At 39.5% G+C, this 18,018-nt stretch overlaps 1 protein-coding gene and 1 long non-coding RNA gene across 9 annotated transcripts in view; one reads left to right on the forward strand and one right to left on the reverse strand.

Moving 5' to 3' along the window:
- Pds5b (PDS5 cohesin associated factor B) overlaps positions 1-18,018 on the reverse strand; it is a 172,095-nt gene that overhangs the window by 123,427 nt on the left and 30,650 nt on the right. The window lies entirely within an intron of this gene.
- LOC125348363 lies at positions 3,905-16,881 on the forward strand. Its single transcript, XR_007210355.1, has 3 exons — positions 3,905-4,605; positions 14,610-14,613; positions 16,838-16,881. It is a non-coding gene; the product is annotated as an uncharacterized LOC125348363 (long non-coding RNA).

An 18,018-nucleotide genomic window follows, 5' to 3' on the forward strand; every position in this document is an offset into this window, starting at 1 on the left:
AGTTGCTTACCCACCTATTGTCCATATCTGTCTACTTTCCATCTGGACAGGAACTTGCATTCTTGCCTTTGCTACTTACTATTTGTATTATCCTCTGACTGGTTACTCCCAACCAGTCCACTATCCAGTTGCCAAAAAAAAAAAAAAAAAAAACCCTAAACACTCCCTTCCTGTCCCCAGTCTAGTTATTCCTCCTTCCTTGTAATGGGCCACAATTGGCTTTATGCTCCAAATGGAACTTTTCTGGCTTGTGGCCAGGGTGTGTTCTCTCATATCATTCATGTTAAGTGGTCCTATGAACTCGTCAGCCTTTTGCCTGACTTTTCAGAAGTCTCTTTTAACAGGATAACATCCCTCACCCAGAATGCCACCTGGGAACTTGCAGTTCAAGGCCATCCTGTTACTACTACAGGCAACTGGAGGCTTCACTTACACTGCTCTGCCCAGTGCAGATCTGGATCCTGAAGACCCCAGCCCCAGTGACTCTTTGATGTTCCCAAGCTGCAGGAGGTAGCCAGAAGAGACCATGACACCCATTGGCACGGATAACTATTCTCATGGAAATTATGAGGATCTTTACCAACCAAACTGTCAAGCAAACACTTCTTGGATGGTACCTGGACAAACCATGAATCAGGGACCCCTGACTGCTTTGCCCACCCCTTTACAACAGGAAGTAGCTCCAGAAGAAATAACCTCTGCCCATACTCTCGGCCTGGTAACCTTCCCAGTTATTAATAAACAACAAATGGGGTCCCCTGGGATGGCTGGGACATATTCTTTCAATAGACACCAAGCAATAAGAGCTAATTAGTTCTGGCCATGGTCTTTGCAAATTTACAGATGCTCACATGACTCACCCAGGCCTGACAACTCAAAATATAAACCAGTGACACCCCTCTCCCCAAAATTGGTACCATTCCTAAAAACCCAAGTGAAATAAGCCCAAATCCTTCGTAGAGAAGGGCATCTTCAAAAACCCCAGTACACAGAACAGTACCAAGCCCAAGCACCTAAGAAAACAAAATGTAAGAAACAGCAGAAATACCAAACACATAAACAGATTCAGAATTCTTCAGATGTTAAAGCAATCAGAGATCATAAAACTACTCCACTTGTAATCTTAAAGCAACAGGAGACAATTCTTTCATTAACTGTTGGGTCATGGAGCTTGAACCCAGGCCCTGGGCACTGTCCCTGAGCTCTTTTGCCCAAGGCTGGTGCTCTACCATTTTGAGCCACAGCTTCACTTCTGGTTTTCTCATGGTTAAACAGATTAGAGTCTCGTGTCTCATGAACATTCCTGCCTGGGATGGCTTCCAACTTTGATCCTCATATCTCAACCTCCAGAGTAGGTAAGATTACAGGCATGAGCCACCAGTTCAAGGCTAAGGGACTATTCTTAGAAATGGCTACAGGAAAAAATATATATAAGTAGCTAAACAAATGGAAAGGAACTACAAACTGGAAAAAAAAAACCCAAAAACTGAAATTAAAACATCAATAAACAAATTCATTAGCAGACAAAAACTATTAGAATTGGAAAAATGAGGAAGAGCGGTCAGAAGAAATTATCAATATTTAACAGCAACCTATGACTCATGAGAGTAATAGGCAAGAGTCCAAATACCTACAAAAAGTATCACAAAATATGAACTCTCAATTTCAAGAAGCAAAACAGAATTAAAATCAAAACAATGATACTAATTTCAGAAAATAAAATCTTAAATGAAACAGCATCTAAACTAAGAGATGGTCAGGTATAGGTAGCTCATGTTTATAATCTTAACTATTAGAGGAATTGAGATCAGGAGGACCAGAGTATGCAAGGCCAGTCCAGGCAATAAATAAATCCCTAAGATCCTACCTAAACAAACAGCTGGACATGGTGGCATGTGCTTGTCATCTCAGCTACAGAGGAGGCTGAGATCAGAAGAATCATGTTTCTAAGCCAGCACAGCAAAAGAAAAAAAGAAAATTGAGAGATCAGAAAAGGGTGTTGTAGTGCACACTCATCATCCCAGCTACAGAATATAAAGAGGATATATAATCCAGAAGAGATTGAGCAAAAGGCAAGATACTGTCTCAAAAATAACCAAGTGTGGGGCTGGGGATATAGCCTAGTGGCAAGAGTGCCTGCCTCGGATACCCGAGGCCCTAGGTTCGATTCCCCAGCACCACATATACAGAAAAGGGCCAGAAGCGGCGCTGTGGCTCAAGTGGCAGAGTGCTAGCCTTGAGCGGGAAGAAGCCAGGGACAGTGCTTAGGCCCTGAGTCCAAGGCCCAGGACTGGCCAAAAAAACAAAATTAAAAAAAAATAACCAAGTGTGGTGACTCAAATCTGTAATCTTAGCTACTTAGGAAGTGAAGATGAGGGCATCTCAACCAGCTTGGATTTTTTTTTTTTTTTTTTTTTGGCCAGTCCTGGGCCTTGGACTCAGGGCCTGAGCACCATCCCTGGCTTCTTCCCGCTCAAGGCTAGCACTCTGCCACCTGAGCCACAGCGCCCCTTCTGGCCGTTTTCCATATATGTGGTACTGGGGAATCGAACCAACAGCTTCATGTGTAGGAGGCAAGCACTCTTGCCACTAGGCCATATTCCCAACCCCAGCTTGGATTTTTTTTTAAAAAAAGAACTTCATGAGACTCCATCTCATCCCATGACTGGGCTCACTACTGTAGCACACTTGTCAAGTGAGAACACAATGGTTGGAGATGGTGGCCTGTCCCTTTCATTCTAGTGCATCAAGGAAGCACAAATAAGAGAATCACAGTCCAGGCCAACATGGACATAAAGAAGATCCTATCTCAAAAATAACTCACACAAGCATGGTACTGGTGGTTCACATTTACAATCCTCACTACTCAGGAAAAAGATATCTGAAAATCAAAGTCCAAAGCCAGCCCATGCAGACAAATCTATGAGGCTCTTATAACCAACAAAATACTAGACTGGAGGGTGGATCAAGAGGTAGAGCACTAGTTATGAACAAAAAGCCAAGTGAGAACACCCAAAGTTCAAGACCCAGTACCAACATACACACAAATACATATGCATATATGTATACATACACCTGTATATGTACTCTGTACATGTGTACGTGCATACATATATATTATTGTATGTGTGTAGTGTATACACAGTATGTTCATGCATAAATATACATATAATTGGGCTGGGGATATGGCCTAATGGCAAGAGTGCTCACTTCGTATACACGAAGCCCTGGGTTCAATTCCCCAGCACCACATATACAGAAAACGGCCAGAAGTGGTGCTGTGGCTCAAGTGGCAGAGTGCTAGCCTTGAGCAAAAAGAAGCCAGGGGCAGTGCTCAGGCCCTGAGTTCAAGCCCCAGGACTGGCCAAAGAAATAATAATAATACATATAATTACAGTAACTTAGACATAGTACAAAAACATATCAATGGGATATAAGAAATAGCCCAGAAAAAATTCAACCTACAAGAAAAGTAGTGACAGGATAAATCAGAATGCAGACAGAAGAACATCAGGAGTTTATTTCCTACAGAACACCTTAGCAGTAACTATAGGACAGAATAAAAGTAAGATGGGTCTCAAAATATACCAAAAGAACACATTCTTAAATGACTAAGTCACAATGCATTCTGTAATTATCTCAACTGAGATAACAAGCAAGAAGCTGAGAAAAAGACTAGAAGATTAAAATGAACCAAGAAAGGTGAAAATGATATATAGGACACTGTAACTGGAGACGTTTAAAATATGTTATTGCTTAGTAACAGTGGCTCACGCCTGTAATCCTTGTTACTCAGGAGGCTAAGATCTGAGGATAACGGTTCAAAGCAGCCAGGGCAGGAAGGTCCATGAGACTCTTATCTCCAATTAACGCCCAGAAAACCAGAAGTGGCCCTGTGGCTCAAAGTGGTAGAGCACTAGCCTAGAACAAAAAAGTTCAGGGACACTGCCCAGGCCCTGAGTTCAAGCTCTACAAACAAAATGCGCTATTGGATTGGAAGTGTGACTGATGAAAAGGGCAGATGATGATAAAGCTAGAAATAAATAAGCAACAGCCAAGAAGAAGCCAGTTACTCAGCTTTACTGATCTTACTAGCAGTTGTATTGTGAGCAGAGGCAGGAAATACTTCTGTGAATGTTAGCTGTTTCCTCAGTGTAAGACATACTCACTGGCCCCTGCCTAGTAAACAAACTTTAGGGCTCTCCCAAGTTTCAAGCATTTGTTTCTACCTTTCCTAACCTCAATCAGTCTCCTGCCACTACAGTGTTCACATTTTGAACCTACTACAAAAATAGCATTTATCGTGTCATACTTATAGTACATCATATTTTTATGTCGGTTTCTCCCACACAGAAGTAAGGAACCTTTTTTCTGCCAGCAGCCATCTGGGTATTTATAACAGCATTATAGTCCCTAAGAAATTATCAATACAGGTAAACAGACCTCAGGCAAGTGACGAAAAGCATTGTATGTCTGTCTTAGGTTGTCTTATATGTCCAGATGGTCAGTATTTTTTATGATAGCATCTATTTAACACTAAATGTACTATTAGTAATGGGTATTCAGAAAATGCTTGATAAATGACAATAACTATTTTAAGAAATTGTAACAAGTAATACAGACTTGTCAGAGGAAAATTAAATATACTAAGACCAGTTAGAAAACTGGTGCAAATTTCAAGGTAAAAATTAATAAACACCTGACTTTAGGCAATGACACAAACAAGAAAACTAATTCAAAGACTTACACAACTAATTATAACTTAGAGGCAGATCATTGTAAAATCCAAAGCCTCTGTTCCTAAAAGGCCATTTAATTGAATATCAACCAAAAAACATAATTAGTGCAGTTCTAGGTGTTAGGAATGCAGTGATAAGCAAATATATAAAACATATGTCCTCATTATTATAAACATGTTGGGTTTGGGGGAAGAGATCAAATCTTGGGAAAAAAACTAAGCTTCCTCTAGAAGGCAACTATATTGTAGGTGTAAAGTTCTAGAGAAAAATCAAGACTAAAATGGACTTCAATACTATCCATTGATTGTGTCATGTGGGTTTAAAAGGGTAATAAAGAAAATATATAGGATGTGTTTAGAAATCAACACTAAACCTTGAGGGGCTAGGAACATGGCCTAGTGGTAAAGTGCTTGCTTGCCTCATATATATAAAGCCCTGGGTTCGACTCCTCAGCATCACATACATAGAAAAACCCAGAAATGGTGCTGTAGCTCAACTGGTAGAGTGCTAGCATTGAGCAAAAAGAAGCCAGGGACAATGCTCAGGCCCTGAGTTCAAACCCCAGGCAGGACTGGCAAAAAAAAAAAAAAAAAACAGGAAAGAAAGAAAGAAAAGGAGGGGGGGATATCCATATTGGTAGAGGAAGAGAGAATAGAGTGTAAAGTATAGATCTGAGGATCACAGCTCAAAGCCAGCCAGGGGAAGGAAAATTCATGAGATTCTTATTTCCAATTAACCACCAAAAAAGCCACAAGTGGAGCTGTAGTTCAAGTGGTAGTGCTTGAGTAAAAGAAGCTTAGGGACAGCGCCTAGCCTGAGTTCAAGCTCCTCAATACACAGAAAAAGGTACAAAAGGATAAAAGTTATAAAAACCTGGAGGGTAGGAGAATGTTTGAAGACAGAGGGGTAACAGAGAGTGACAATTACTTCAAAGAAAATATACAACATGCCCTCAGCAAATACTTCCTTGAAGTTTGTTGATCTACAGGAAAGTTTGGAGCTAAGGACAGCTCAAGTGGTAGATAACTTATCTGGCAATCATAAACCCATGAATTGAATCCCTAATACCACAAAAATATATTGGGGGCGAGGGGATGATGAATGATTATAATTGCACAGTAAGAAAAAAGTGAAAAAGAAAAATAGTAGTAACAAAAAGGAATCAATGCATAAGAACACAGAAAGGGTACAGGAAACAGAGGCCACCTTTTACTTTTGGGGGAAAATGTATTCATATGGAGATGTTCCTGTGAAGTTAGTCAGAATGTCAAGGTAATGACAAAATTCCTTTCCTCTTTAGGGAATTTCAATTATTCCCCTTGAATGTAGGAGAAATAAAGCAAAAATGAAAACTACTTAACACACACACACACACACAATACACACAGGACGTTATTAGAATCTATTTTATATGTAATATATGCTAAATTAATACGTATATAATATACTACAGTGCTGATTGGTCAACTTCATTGTTCATCTAAAAAGTAAAAGTGTAGCCAGTGATGGATATCTGTAATTCCAGCACTTAGGAGGCTAAAACCAGGAGGACAGGAGTTCTAGGTCAACCTGGACAACATAATGAGCTTAGAGCCACCCTGGGTTTATAGTATAACCCTGTCTCCAAAAAACTAATAAATTAAAAAATACTAACTTTGAATTTGCCATTACCTAGACTTTTTCTTTCAATGGGTGATTTAAAACTTTCAGAGAAAGCAATTAAATTAAAAATTATATGCAGCATTTTGTCTTATTTATATTTTATGTCCAATATAAATAAACGTGATATGAAAAATATTCTATTACCACAGATAATTGCACAAGTTCAAGTAAAATGGTTATTTCAAAGAAACATTTAACAGGGGCTGGGGATATGGGCTAGTGGTAAAGTGCTCGCCTTGTACACATGAAGCTCTGGGTTCAATTCCTCAGCACCACATTTATAGAAAAAAGCCGGAAGTGGCGCTGTGGCTCAAGTAGCAGAGTGCTAGCCTTAAGCAAAAAGTCAGGGACAGTGCTCAAGCCCCAAGTTCAAGCCCCAGAACTGGCAACAAAAATAAAACCAAGAAACATTTAACAGCTCTCTGAAGAAATTTCAATGAAATTAGCTAACTCCTAAGATCTGTATTTGGCCAAAAAAAACACACAACTCTTTTTCTTCTTGAGATTTCACTCCAGGTTTCAGATTCAATTAGATAGAAAATATAGAATTTTTTGAGTCTAGTAACTGGAGAAGGAAGCCTGCCCCATAACTGGTACTTCCAACAACCAGCAGATGGTGCCCTCCATAAAGACAACCTTTCTATTACATAGTAATTAGAAAAGTTAGGTTTATTCTTACCATAGTACAAAAAGAGCCTCTCCTAACAGGAGGGAAAAAAAAGAAGACCAAAAAAAGAAAGATGCTATTCTCCCTATTAACACAAAAGTTGCCTTTTTCAATGCACAATATGAAACATATCAATTTGCATCAGTTGCTCACAGCACAGAAAATCTGTTAAACCAAAGTAATACTTTTATAATGAAATGTATGCATCTCATTTATTTTTCTGGTCAATAGGAAATTGATGTCTTATTATTGGGGAAGAGGGATTAAAATACCACTATCTGACTGTCTGGACTGAATTAATCTTTATTAATTCAAAGTAAATGTATTTACCCACCAGTCCCTAATGTTCTTGTAAAGCAGAGTATAGTCAGCCCTCTGATTGGGTTCCTTATCTGTGTTTCTCATCAACCAAGGAGCAAGAATAATTTTTTTAAATTGACCCTGTTTTTATCTGGGTATAGACCTTTTTTTTAATCATTATTCTCTGAACAACACAGTTTATCAACTATTTGTATAATACACACAGTGCATTAGGCATTATGACTCATCTAGAGATGATTTAAAGTATGCAAGAGAATGTGGAAAGTTTTATGTACATTTAAGAAGCTATAACATCCACACATTTTGGAATCTAAAGAGGATCCTGGAAACAATCCCCAACAGATAAGAGAGGGTGACCGTGACTTTAAATGCTTTAGGTCTTTTTAGAGTATGCTTTTTGTTTTTATTATCTTTAAGTAGTTGTACAAACTTGTTGCAATTCAGCAAGTCAGTTTAGGAATACTATGCCTCTTGATCAATGTCACCTTTTCCATCTTTCCCAGCCCCATTCATATCGTTAAGTTATATAGTTCCATCTCCCATATGTACAATGACTATAGTAAATTTAAGGGGTGGAAATGTGGCTTAGTGGTACAGCATTTGCCTAGCATGCATGATTCCCTGGGTTCGATTCCTCAGTACCACACAAACAGAAAAGACCGAAAATGGCACTGTGGCTGAAGTGGTAGGGCACTAGCTTTGAGCAAAAGAAGCTCAGAGACAGTGCCCAGGCCCTGAGTTCAAGCCGTAGGACTGACAAAAATAAATAAATAAATACATACATTATGTGACTTTTGCTGGTGATGTGGCTTAGTGGTAGAGTACTTGCCTAGCATGTATAAGGCCCTGCATTCAATTCCTTGGTACTATATAAACCAAAAATAAATAAGATAAAATAACTGTATTTGTTAAGCCTTCCTCTCTCCATAACCTGTTTTTTGAGTTCAAATCTTTGTTAATGTTTAGATATAAAAGGACAACTGTAGTCATTCTTATGTACATCATTTTTAAGGACTACTAATTTTATTTTAAAAGAAAAAAAAAGTAAATCTTCACTGGCTCAGCTAGGAAATTAATCACAGCCCCCGGAACTTAGTATCAGTTTCTACCAAGCAGAGCAGAAAAGGTTCCACCAAATCTCTTGTAACACTTTTTTGAGATGGGAATGTGGCTTTGAGGTAAAGTGCTTGCCTAAGTCCTGGATTCTATTCCTCAGCACTACATAAACAGAAAAAAAAAAAAAAACAGAAATGCTGCTGTGCCCCACAAGGTAGAGTGCTAGCCTTGAGCAAAAAGAAGCCAGGGACAGTGCTCAGGCCTTGAGTCCAAGCCCCAGCACTAGTAGGGGGAAAAATCCAACAAAGTAAGTATTTTTTTAATATTATTGGCGATATTATCTCTCACTAATTAAAAGTTTCACATTTCTCTGGTCAGTAACATGTCCCACTGTGTGAGAGAATAAAAAACGATGTACTTCTCTATTCACATCAAATCTCAAGCATACATTCTTGTTCAAACTACTTCATTAAGAAAAAAGGAGCCTTGGGCTAGTAAGGTGGCTTGGCTTAGTGGTAGAGTGCTTGCCTAGCATGCATGAAGCCCTGGGTTCGATTCCTCAGCACCATATAAACAGAAAAGGCCAGAAGTGGCACTGTGGCTCAAGTGGTAGAGTGCTAGCCTTGAGCAAAAAGGAGCCAGGGATAGTGCTCAGACCCTGAGTTCAAGCCCCAGGACTGGCAAAAAAGAAAACAGAAGCCCTGTCAAATATCTTTCTTAGTTTCCCATCACTAAATTTGCATGCCTATATACACTTGCACCCATTTTCTCCTTCCTTCTTTCCTGCTGTCAAAATGGAAATCATATCTTCATGTCAAAAACTAATCCCTCTACAAGTACACAAAATCTCATCCTCTACAGGTTTCTCAGACTTTCACTTTGTTAAAAGTCATTCTTTATGTTGCTTTATCTATCCTATGTCTACAAGATCTATTATCTTGGAACTGAAATACAGTTCTTGGATAAAAGAAATTGAAGCAAGGAAGAAAAGAAATACGTTTATTTTTGGAGGACAAATATTCCACCAGCTATTGTCTTCTCCCTCAAAGTACCTTCAGAGATAACCAAAAAGTAATTAACCAGCTACACAGAATGTAGATAGATACTGGAAGGATGGCAATTTGTGACCAACTGAAGTTAGCAAGGCTGTGGCCCCAGCTAAGTAGAGGCATAGATAGGAAGACTGCTATCTGAGGATGGGCCAGGCAAAAACACAGACTTCCAGGCACTAGTGGATCACATCTACAATCCAAGCTACTCAGGGGTTGAAGATCAGGAGATCAAAGTTAAGGCCAGCCTAGGCAAAAAAGGTCTGCAAGACTCCATTTCAACACATCTGTCATCCAAGCTACACAGGAGACTGAGATGGGGAGGATCATGGCTCCAAGCCAACCCAGGCAAAAAAGCATACAAGACCTCAACCCAGCAGAAAATGGGCATGGTATTGCCCACTTGTCATCCCGTTTGGGCAGCAAGTGTAAAAACAGAAGCAGCAATCCAGCCAGCCTAGCAAGGAAGAGGGTGAGGGGAAGATCTTACTCCCCCCCTCCACCCTCCTCCACCCCCCTCCCGGGCCAAAAAAAAGGAGAATCAAGGAGGGGACTGGTTTGGCTCAACCAGAGTATCTTCACCTAATAAGCACAATACTCTGAGTTCACATTCAAGTACTGTCAAGGCAGACAGACAGACGCACGCACACACACACACACACACACACACACACCTTTACCTGAAAAATAACTGAAGCACAAAAGGGTGTGGCTCTACTGGTAAAGTATGTGCCTAGCAAGATTGAGGCCCTGAGTTCAAACCCCAGTAACTCCAAAAACAAATAAAATTAAACTCAAGCTTCTTAAAGAGTGATTTGTATTTACTATGTTCAATTTTCATGAATTTTTCATACTAATTCAATATAGCTTTCAAACCTCACTATTTGACCCTATTATCAGCAATAATGCTGTTGCCATAGTTATTATGACAGACTTCAAAATAACAAGCTCTTCTTTCCCTGTATTTACACACTTGCAATATGACTTCCTTGTTCTTCTCACCAAAAGAAGCTGTTTTCCACTTGAATCTGAGATGCTTTTGATTTTCTTCACCCAGTGGGACACTGACAATCTTAGTAAGTACTTGGTGCTTTGAATTTGTTAACCTGCTGCTCTTGGAACCTTGCTCTGAACATGTTAGCAGATCCAAGCTATCCTTCTGTTAAATTGAAAAGAGAACACAGTCACAGTCATCCTGAAGTCAGCCCAACCAAACCACCAGGTAACTACATATACCTGTATATGCATTCACAGGCAGAGTGGGCCCAGTAGAGATCAGCTAAACCATCAAACCCAAACTGCAAACTTGAAAAGTTGGGAATGGAAATAAAAATCAAGGACAATATCCCATGCAGTAAATGCTAAGTGTCAACACTGACCTCTATTTGCCAAATCAAATTAATAAGTCTCTAATTTAATTTAGTAAGTCTCTTATTTACTGAATGTCAGCAGTATGGCATACTTGACTACAGCCTCTTCCTAGAAACACTATTTTCCTTTAGCTTTTACTGGCTTTTACATTTTTCTGACATATCAACATATTAGTCATTCCTATCTCCTTCAATTCTTTATTTCTCCTCTAAATAGCTTCTAAATATCAGTAACTCAATTTATTCTGCTTCTTACTCTATATATTCTACTTTTTTGCTCTATTTCTCTCCCAAGGATTCTGCTCTAAACCTACCGAAAAAAGAAAAAAAAAATACTCTAGCATGATGCTGCTGGTGGCTCATGCCTGTAATTCTAGCCACTCAAGAAGCTAAGATCTGAAGACTTGTTCAAAGCTAGCCCAGGCAGGCAAATCCATGAGACTCACATCTCAAATTAACCAGCAAAAGCTGGAAAATTAAGGCATAGTTCAAGGAGTAGAGCCTTGGCCTTGAATGAAAAGCCAGAGAATATAAGGCTTTGCAAACCCCAGCACGAGCATAGATGGATGGATGTAAACAATTCTTTTAATATTTAATATGCACTGCCTCTGGAGGAGTAGGTCAAGTGGTAGAATACCTAACAAGCATAAAGCTTGTTATGCTTTATGCTTGTTAGGTATTAAGGTAGCATGAGGTTTGACTACAAATCTATTCGATACCACACCAGAAAAAAAAAACTATCAATTCAATTGTGTCCACATCAATCCAAACATTTCTCAAAAATGTAGATATAACTAGAGTTAATAACTTGAAAAAAAACAGACTGTGGTTTTCAAAGCTTTTTTATTCTTTTTTTGGCCAGTCCTGGGCTTGGACTCAGGGCCTGAGCACTGCCCCTGGCTTCTTTTTGCTCAAGGCTAGCACGCTACCACTTGAGCCACAGTGCCACTTCTGGCCGTTTTCTGTATACATGGTCCTGGGGAATTGAATCCAGGGCTTCATGTATACGAGGCGAGCACTCCTGCCACTAGGCCATATCCCCAGCCCGTGTTTTCAAAGCTTTTTATTTCTCATATTTTCTTTCAATTCCATAAAGCGAAATAGCAATTATCCTTACTTTGCACATAAATAAATGAAGTTACATAGTAATATATAGTCAAGTGCAATAATGGCAGAGCCAGGACAAGAGGCAAACAAAAGCTTTCTAGTTTCTACTTCAGACTTTTTTTTTTTTTTTTTTTGGCCAGTCCTGGGGCTTGGACTCAGGGCCTGAGCACTGTCCCTGGCTTCTTTTTGCTCAAGGCTAACACTCTGCTACTTGAGCCACAGCGCCACTTCTGGCCATTTTCTGTATATATGGTGCTGGGGAATTGACCCCAGGGCTTCATGTGTAGGAGGCAAGCACTCTTGCCACTAGACCATGTCCCCAACCCAACTTCAAACTTTTTTTTAGGCACTTAAATTGGAAATTAAAATTCAGGACACTGAAAAATCAGAGCAAATTAGAATGTAAATCTTAATTCTAACTAATTAAAAACAATACAATATCCACAATAATGAGCAAGTTTGCTTTTCAAATGTTAATGAGTATTTTATAGATAAAACTATAAACATTTTAATGTACTCCTAATACCAGGAGCAGGTGGCTCACAACTATAATCCTAGCAACTAAGGGGGCTAAGATCTAAGGATTGTAGATGGAAGCCAGCACAGGCAAAAAAAGCTTGTGAGACTCTTACTCCCAATTAACTACCAAAAAGCCAAAAGTGGAGCTGTGGCTGAACAGGCAGAACATTAGCCTTAAGTAAGGTGAGGGTAGCAGCCATACACATGCACATGCGCACGCGCAAACACACACAATAGATGGATAGATGGATGGATAGATAGATCTATGTAAACATATATATACACATATATTTATATATAACCATATATTACTAAAGATACTAACTTAGAGAGAGTACAGTGTTTAATCTCCTTTTATGGATTGCTGCTTTTTCTGGGTTTTTGTTTTTTTGGTTCCTTTTGTTTGTGTCAGTCCTGGGGCTTGAACTCAGGGCCTGGGCGCTGTACCTAAGCTTTGTTGCTCAAGGCTAGTATGCCACTAGAGCCACAGCTCCACTTCTGGCTTCTTGGTAGTTTACTGGAAATAAGAGTCATGGAATTTCCTGCCTGGTCTGTCTTTGAACAGTGATCTTAGCCTCCTGAGTAGTTTAGGATTACAGGTGTGAGTAACACACACCTGGCTCCCCCCTCCTTACCCCACCTCCAGTTATTCTTAATTGAATTTCATCCAATAACTCCAAACACAATGGGACTTTTAATCTGTGTGGTTTTATCTACCTATTTTGCAAGTAAATATAAATCCTGGCTGGGAAGCTGCTCAGTCCACAGAAGCATGGCAAAGGTGGTTCTATGATAGTGATAGATAATTGCCAACATCTACCTTTCATTCTTCCTGGCAAAAATCAACAACTATTCTGTGGCACTACTGCCAAACAATGGTGCCTGTCTGTTTTTTGTTTTTACTTTTTCTTAAATAGCTTGAGATGTAATTCACAAGAGGTCATATTTTAAAGCACACCATTCAACTGCTTTGGGTATATAATACATAATTATTATGTAAGATACATGTAGCATAAAATTCATCCTTACAACCATTTTAGTTTAGTAGCACTAATTATATTTACAATATACTATAGCCATCACCACCATCTATTTCTAAAATTTTACACCACCCAAAACAGAAACTTAGAATCACTAAGCAATAATTTCACATTCCCTCTTCTCCGCAGCCTAGTAACCTAAACCTCATCTATCTTCCATATGTATGAATGTGCTTAATCTTAGTGCCTTGTGTAAATGGAATCACTTACTATAATGTTTTCCAAGTATATCTCCACATTGTAGTTGTAGTTTATCAGAACTTCATTCATTTTCTACTGCTGAATATCACATTACATATGTCCATTTAATTCATAAATCTGTTTTATGCTGGTGTTTAGAGGTACTAGAGCTTGAACTCAGAGCCTTTAGAAAGTGCTCTGCCACTTAAGCCATACCCCTAGTCCTTTTGGCTGTTTTTAGTTTTTCAAATAAGACTTCCCACTTTCTTCTGGGCCAGCCTTCAGCAGCAATAATCCTCTCTCCACTTTTTGTATACTTGAGATTACAGGAGTTTGACATCACATCACACTTGTTTTACTAATTTTTCCTCGTGGATGGCATCCACAATCATCCTATGGCCACCTCCTGAATAGATGGGATTTAGAGACACTCACCATCGTGCCTGGTCCCCATTCACCTGTTGACTGACATAACTAATTTTCCTCTTGGGTACTGTGAATAACATTTCAATTGAACGTAAGTGTAAAAATATCTACTTAGGTTGCTGTTCAATTCTCAGTGTATAGCTAGGAGTGGTCATTTCATGTTCAGCTTTTTGAAACACCACCAGTTGGCAATACCAGAAAATAAGGGTTCCAATTTTTCTACATCCTCTCCAACAGTTTTTGTTTTATGGAATTGCTTTATTTAATTAGTAAATCTAGTATATGAACTGAAATAGTATTGTGGTTTTGATTTGTATTTCCTAACAGCTAATGATGCTGAGTATCTTAATACATGTGTACATCTACATATCTTCTTTTAGAAAAATCTATTCCCAACCTTAGCTCATGAAATAAATATCTAAGCAAGAGGTTTCAAGGGTACAATGAAGAACTATAAATTTCCTCTATACAAGCTGGGTCCTGGTGGTTCATGCCTATAATCCCAGCTGCTTTGGGAGGCTGCGGGCAGGAGGACCATGGTTTGAGGCCATTCCAACTAGAAAACTCTACAAGGCCTCTTTTAAACCCATAGCTGCATTTGTCATCCAGTTATAACAGCAAACCTAAAATATGCAGACTGTGGTAAATGTACAAACCCAGGCAGGAAGCAAGACCCTATCTCAAAATTACTACCCTCCCTCCCCCAAAAAAGCCTCGGTGGCTCAATGGCAGAACACCTGCCTGGTGAGCAGGAAACCCTGAGATCAAACCTTGGTGCCACAAATAAAGTTTCTATCATGCAACTCTGTGGAGAAGTTAAGGTAATGATGGACAGGCTATATTCTGAGAAGCAAGAAAAAAAGACCATTAGCAGAAGAACATCTACAGGAGATAAAGAGCATTGGGAATCAAGATGTGACAGGACAACTGAAGAGTACAAACAAACACAAAGCAGACAGAGCAAACAAAGTAGGAACCACTCTACAACACCCCTTCCCCTGGGGAGAAAAGAACTAGAAACCTCAACCACAAGTTAAGTCTGGAGAGTTTAAGCAACCTTGGTGACAACAAACTAGCATTCCAAGCCATAGGAACCCATACTTTCCCCAAACCTTAAATCCAGAGAAGGGATTTTTGGTGTGGCACTGACCGCTCCTATGTGACAGAATATCACTGGAGAAGAAATCCATTGTCACACTCTATGAAACAGAATGCTATAGCCAGGAGCCTTTATTAGACTCAGCTACTCTGGGGACCTAAAAACAAAGAACAGGAAGGGAGCCAGGAGACACTGTCAAAGTCACTAGGTGGAAGAAGCCAACAACCAATTGTGGAGATGCATGCAGGCCCACTGAGAAGTTTAAGCTGTGGAGAACTCATACTGTGGAGGGACTTGGTGGCCCTGATCATTCTAGTAAGGAGTGGTTCCCATTTCACTATGGATTACTATAGAAGTGAACAGATTCAACATATGTCCTGGAGACTGCTCAGCTTTTGCAGCTGCCTCCTTTGAAATGTGTGGTTTATTGCCAGAGAAATCTGTGGACTCTGAGCCTAGGTCCAAGGAACTGCTCAATACCCACATCTCCTCTTTTGCAGAATGGTTAACTGTTGGGTAAAGTCGGAAAGCAACGAGACCAGCAGGCAGAGTACATGGTTCCCTTTGTTCTATCTAGTGCCTCACTCAGTGCTATTTGCTTCCCTCACTCTCTAAAGACACCCCTCAGCTTAGACAGTTACCACCCTTAGGTGTACAAGCTAGAGAGCTACTGAAGCAAATAAAAACCTGTCCAGCCAGAAGCCATGAAACTCATTACAACCAGACAATTGTCAGGACAAAAAGTAATTACAACCTTCACACCAATATACCATTGACTGACCTAGCCATCAGCCAGCTTACAGCACTAAACAGTACAGCCAGAGCAATACAGAGAAACTATAGAGATCAGCTACAATCCAGCACACATGTTCCAAAACCTGGAGGAATCCATTATTAGAGGAACTGGAAAGCAGCTTCTACAACTGTCTCTGTCTCTCATCTCCTCATTCATTCATTCTCTCTCTCTTGCTTCCTCTCTTTCTCCCCCTCTCTCCCTACTTCTTCCCCAGTCTGTGTTGAATATTTTTTCTCTTTCTTGTTACTTTAGTACTGTTTTAAATTTTTATTTTTAAAATATTTTCATTTATCTTTCACTCATTTTCATTACATGTAAACTTTTTAAGCCCTTTTTTTCTGCCTCACATCCTTTTCACTTTTTATTTAACCTTGCTTTTTTCTTTTTTCTCTTGCCTTGTACCCCTATATATTTCATTGTTTTATCACTATTATTTTTTCTTTATTCATTTTTAACTTCATAGTTAATTCGACATTACTTGTAACCCTTTTCCATGGTGACTGGTAGGATAATCAATGGCTTTAATTGGTTTTCATTGTGTTTCTCTATCAGGTATGTCTTAGAGTTGTTGTTAGTCAGTTTGTTTCCTTCTCTCTAAGCAGTACTAAGTCTTGAGCCCTTAAGAGAAGGCTACTCAGCAAAACCAAAACAGATATCCCACAGTAAAAAAACAACCACTATGAAAATACAAGGGTATAGAACTCCTATCAAAGTTAAGCCCTAAATAACTGAATTCCAGCATTTCAAAATGGTTGAAATGAAAGGAAAAAATAATTCTAAAGTCTAGTTTCAAAAATCATCAGGAGGGCTGGGGATATGGCCTAGTGGCAAGAGAGCTTGCCTCGTATACATGAGGCCCTGGGTTCGATTCCCCAGCACCACATATACAGAAAACGGCCAGAAGTGGCGCTGTGTCTCAAGTGGCAGAGTGCTAGCCTTGAGCAAAAAGAAGCCAGGGACAGTGCTCAGGCCCTGAGTCCAAGGCCCAGGACTGGCCAAAAAAAAAAAAAAATCATCAGGAGGCTGGGAATATGGCTTAGTGGTAGAGTGCTCACCTTACCATTAAGCCCTGGGTTCGATTCCTCAGTATCACATAAACAGAAAAGGCCAGATGTAGAGCTGTGGCTCAAGTGGTAGACTGCTAGCCTTGAACAAAAAGGAAGCCAGGGACAGTGCTTAGTCCCTGAGTGCAAGCCCCAGGACTGGGAAAAAACAAAAATCATCAGGGGTCTCAAATAAGATTTATATAAACAGGTCAAAGTTCAAGGAATTGAACAACATGGATGAGACATTCAGGATACAAATAAAGAGATTGGGGGATCTATAGCAAAGATACAAAGCTAGTTCAATGTACATAAATCAGTGGCTTATGCCTGTAATGCAAGCTACTCAGAAGGCTGAGAGCTGATGATCACAGTTTGAAGTCAGTCCAAGCAGGAAAGTATGTGAGATTCTTATCTCCAATTAAAAAAACTACTGAGGAGGCCAGAAGTGGAGCTGTGGCTACTAGAGTGGTAGAGCACTAGCCTTTAACAAAAAGCTACGAGACAGTACACAACTGGTATTTGTGTGTATGCACGTATACATATGTATTTATAAATTCATATACATTCATTTACATATAAGCTATACATATACATTTAGACATACAAATCATATGCCACATATTAACAGAACACCAAGAATTAATGATCATCTCAGTAAATGCAAAAAAAAGCCTTCAACAAAATCCAGTATCTGTTTATGATAAAAGCTCTGAAGAAGCTAGAAACAGAAAGAGCATACCTCATCATAATAAAGGCTATATATGACAGACCTACAGCCAACATCAAACTAAATGGTAAAAACTAAGAACACTTCCTCTAAAATCAGGAACAAAGGGCTAAGAATATGGCTTAGTGGTAGAGTGCTTGCTTAGCATGCATGAAACCCTTGGGTTCGATTCCTCAGTATCACATAAACAGAAAAGGCTGGAAGTGGCTCTGTG

The sequence above is a fragment of the Perognathus longimembris genome, chromosome 3, assembly GCF_023159225.1.
Source record: "Perognathus longimembris pacificus isolate PPM17 chromosome 3, ASM2315922v1, whole genome shotgun sequence".
Classification (NCBI taxonomy): domain Eukaryota; kingdom Metazoa; phylum Chordata; class Mammalia; order Rodentia; family Heteromyidae; genus Perognathus; species Perognathus longimembris.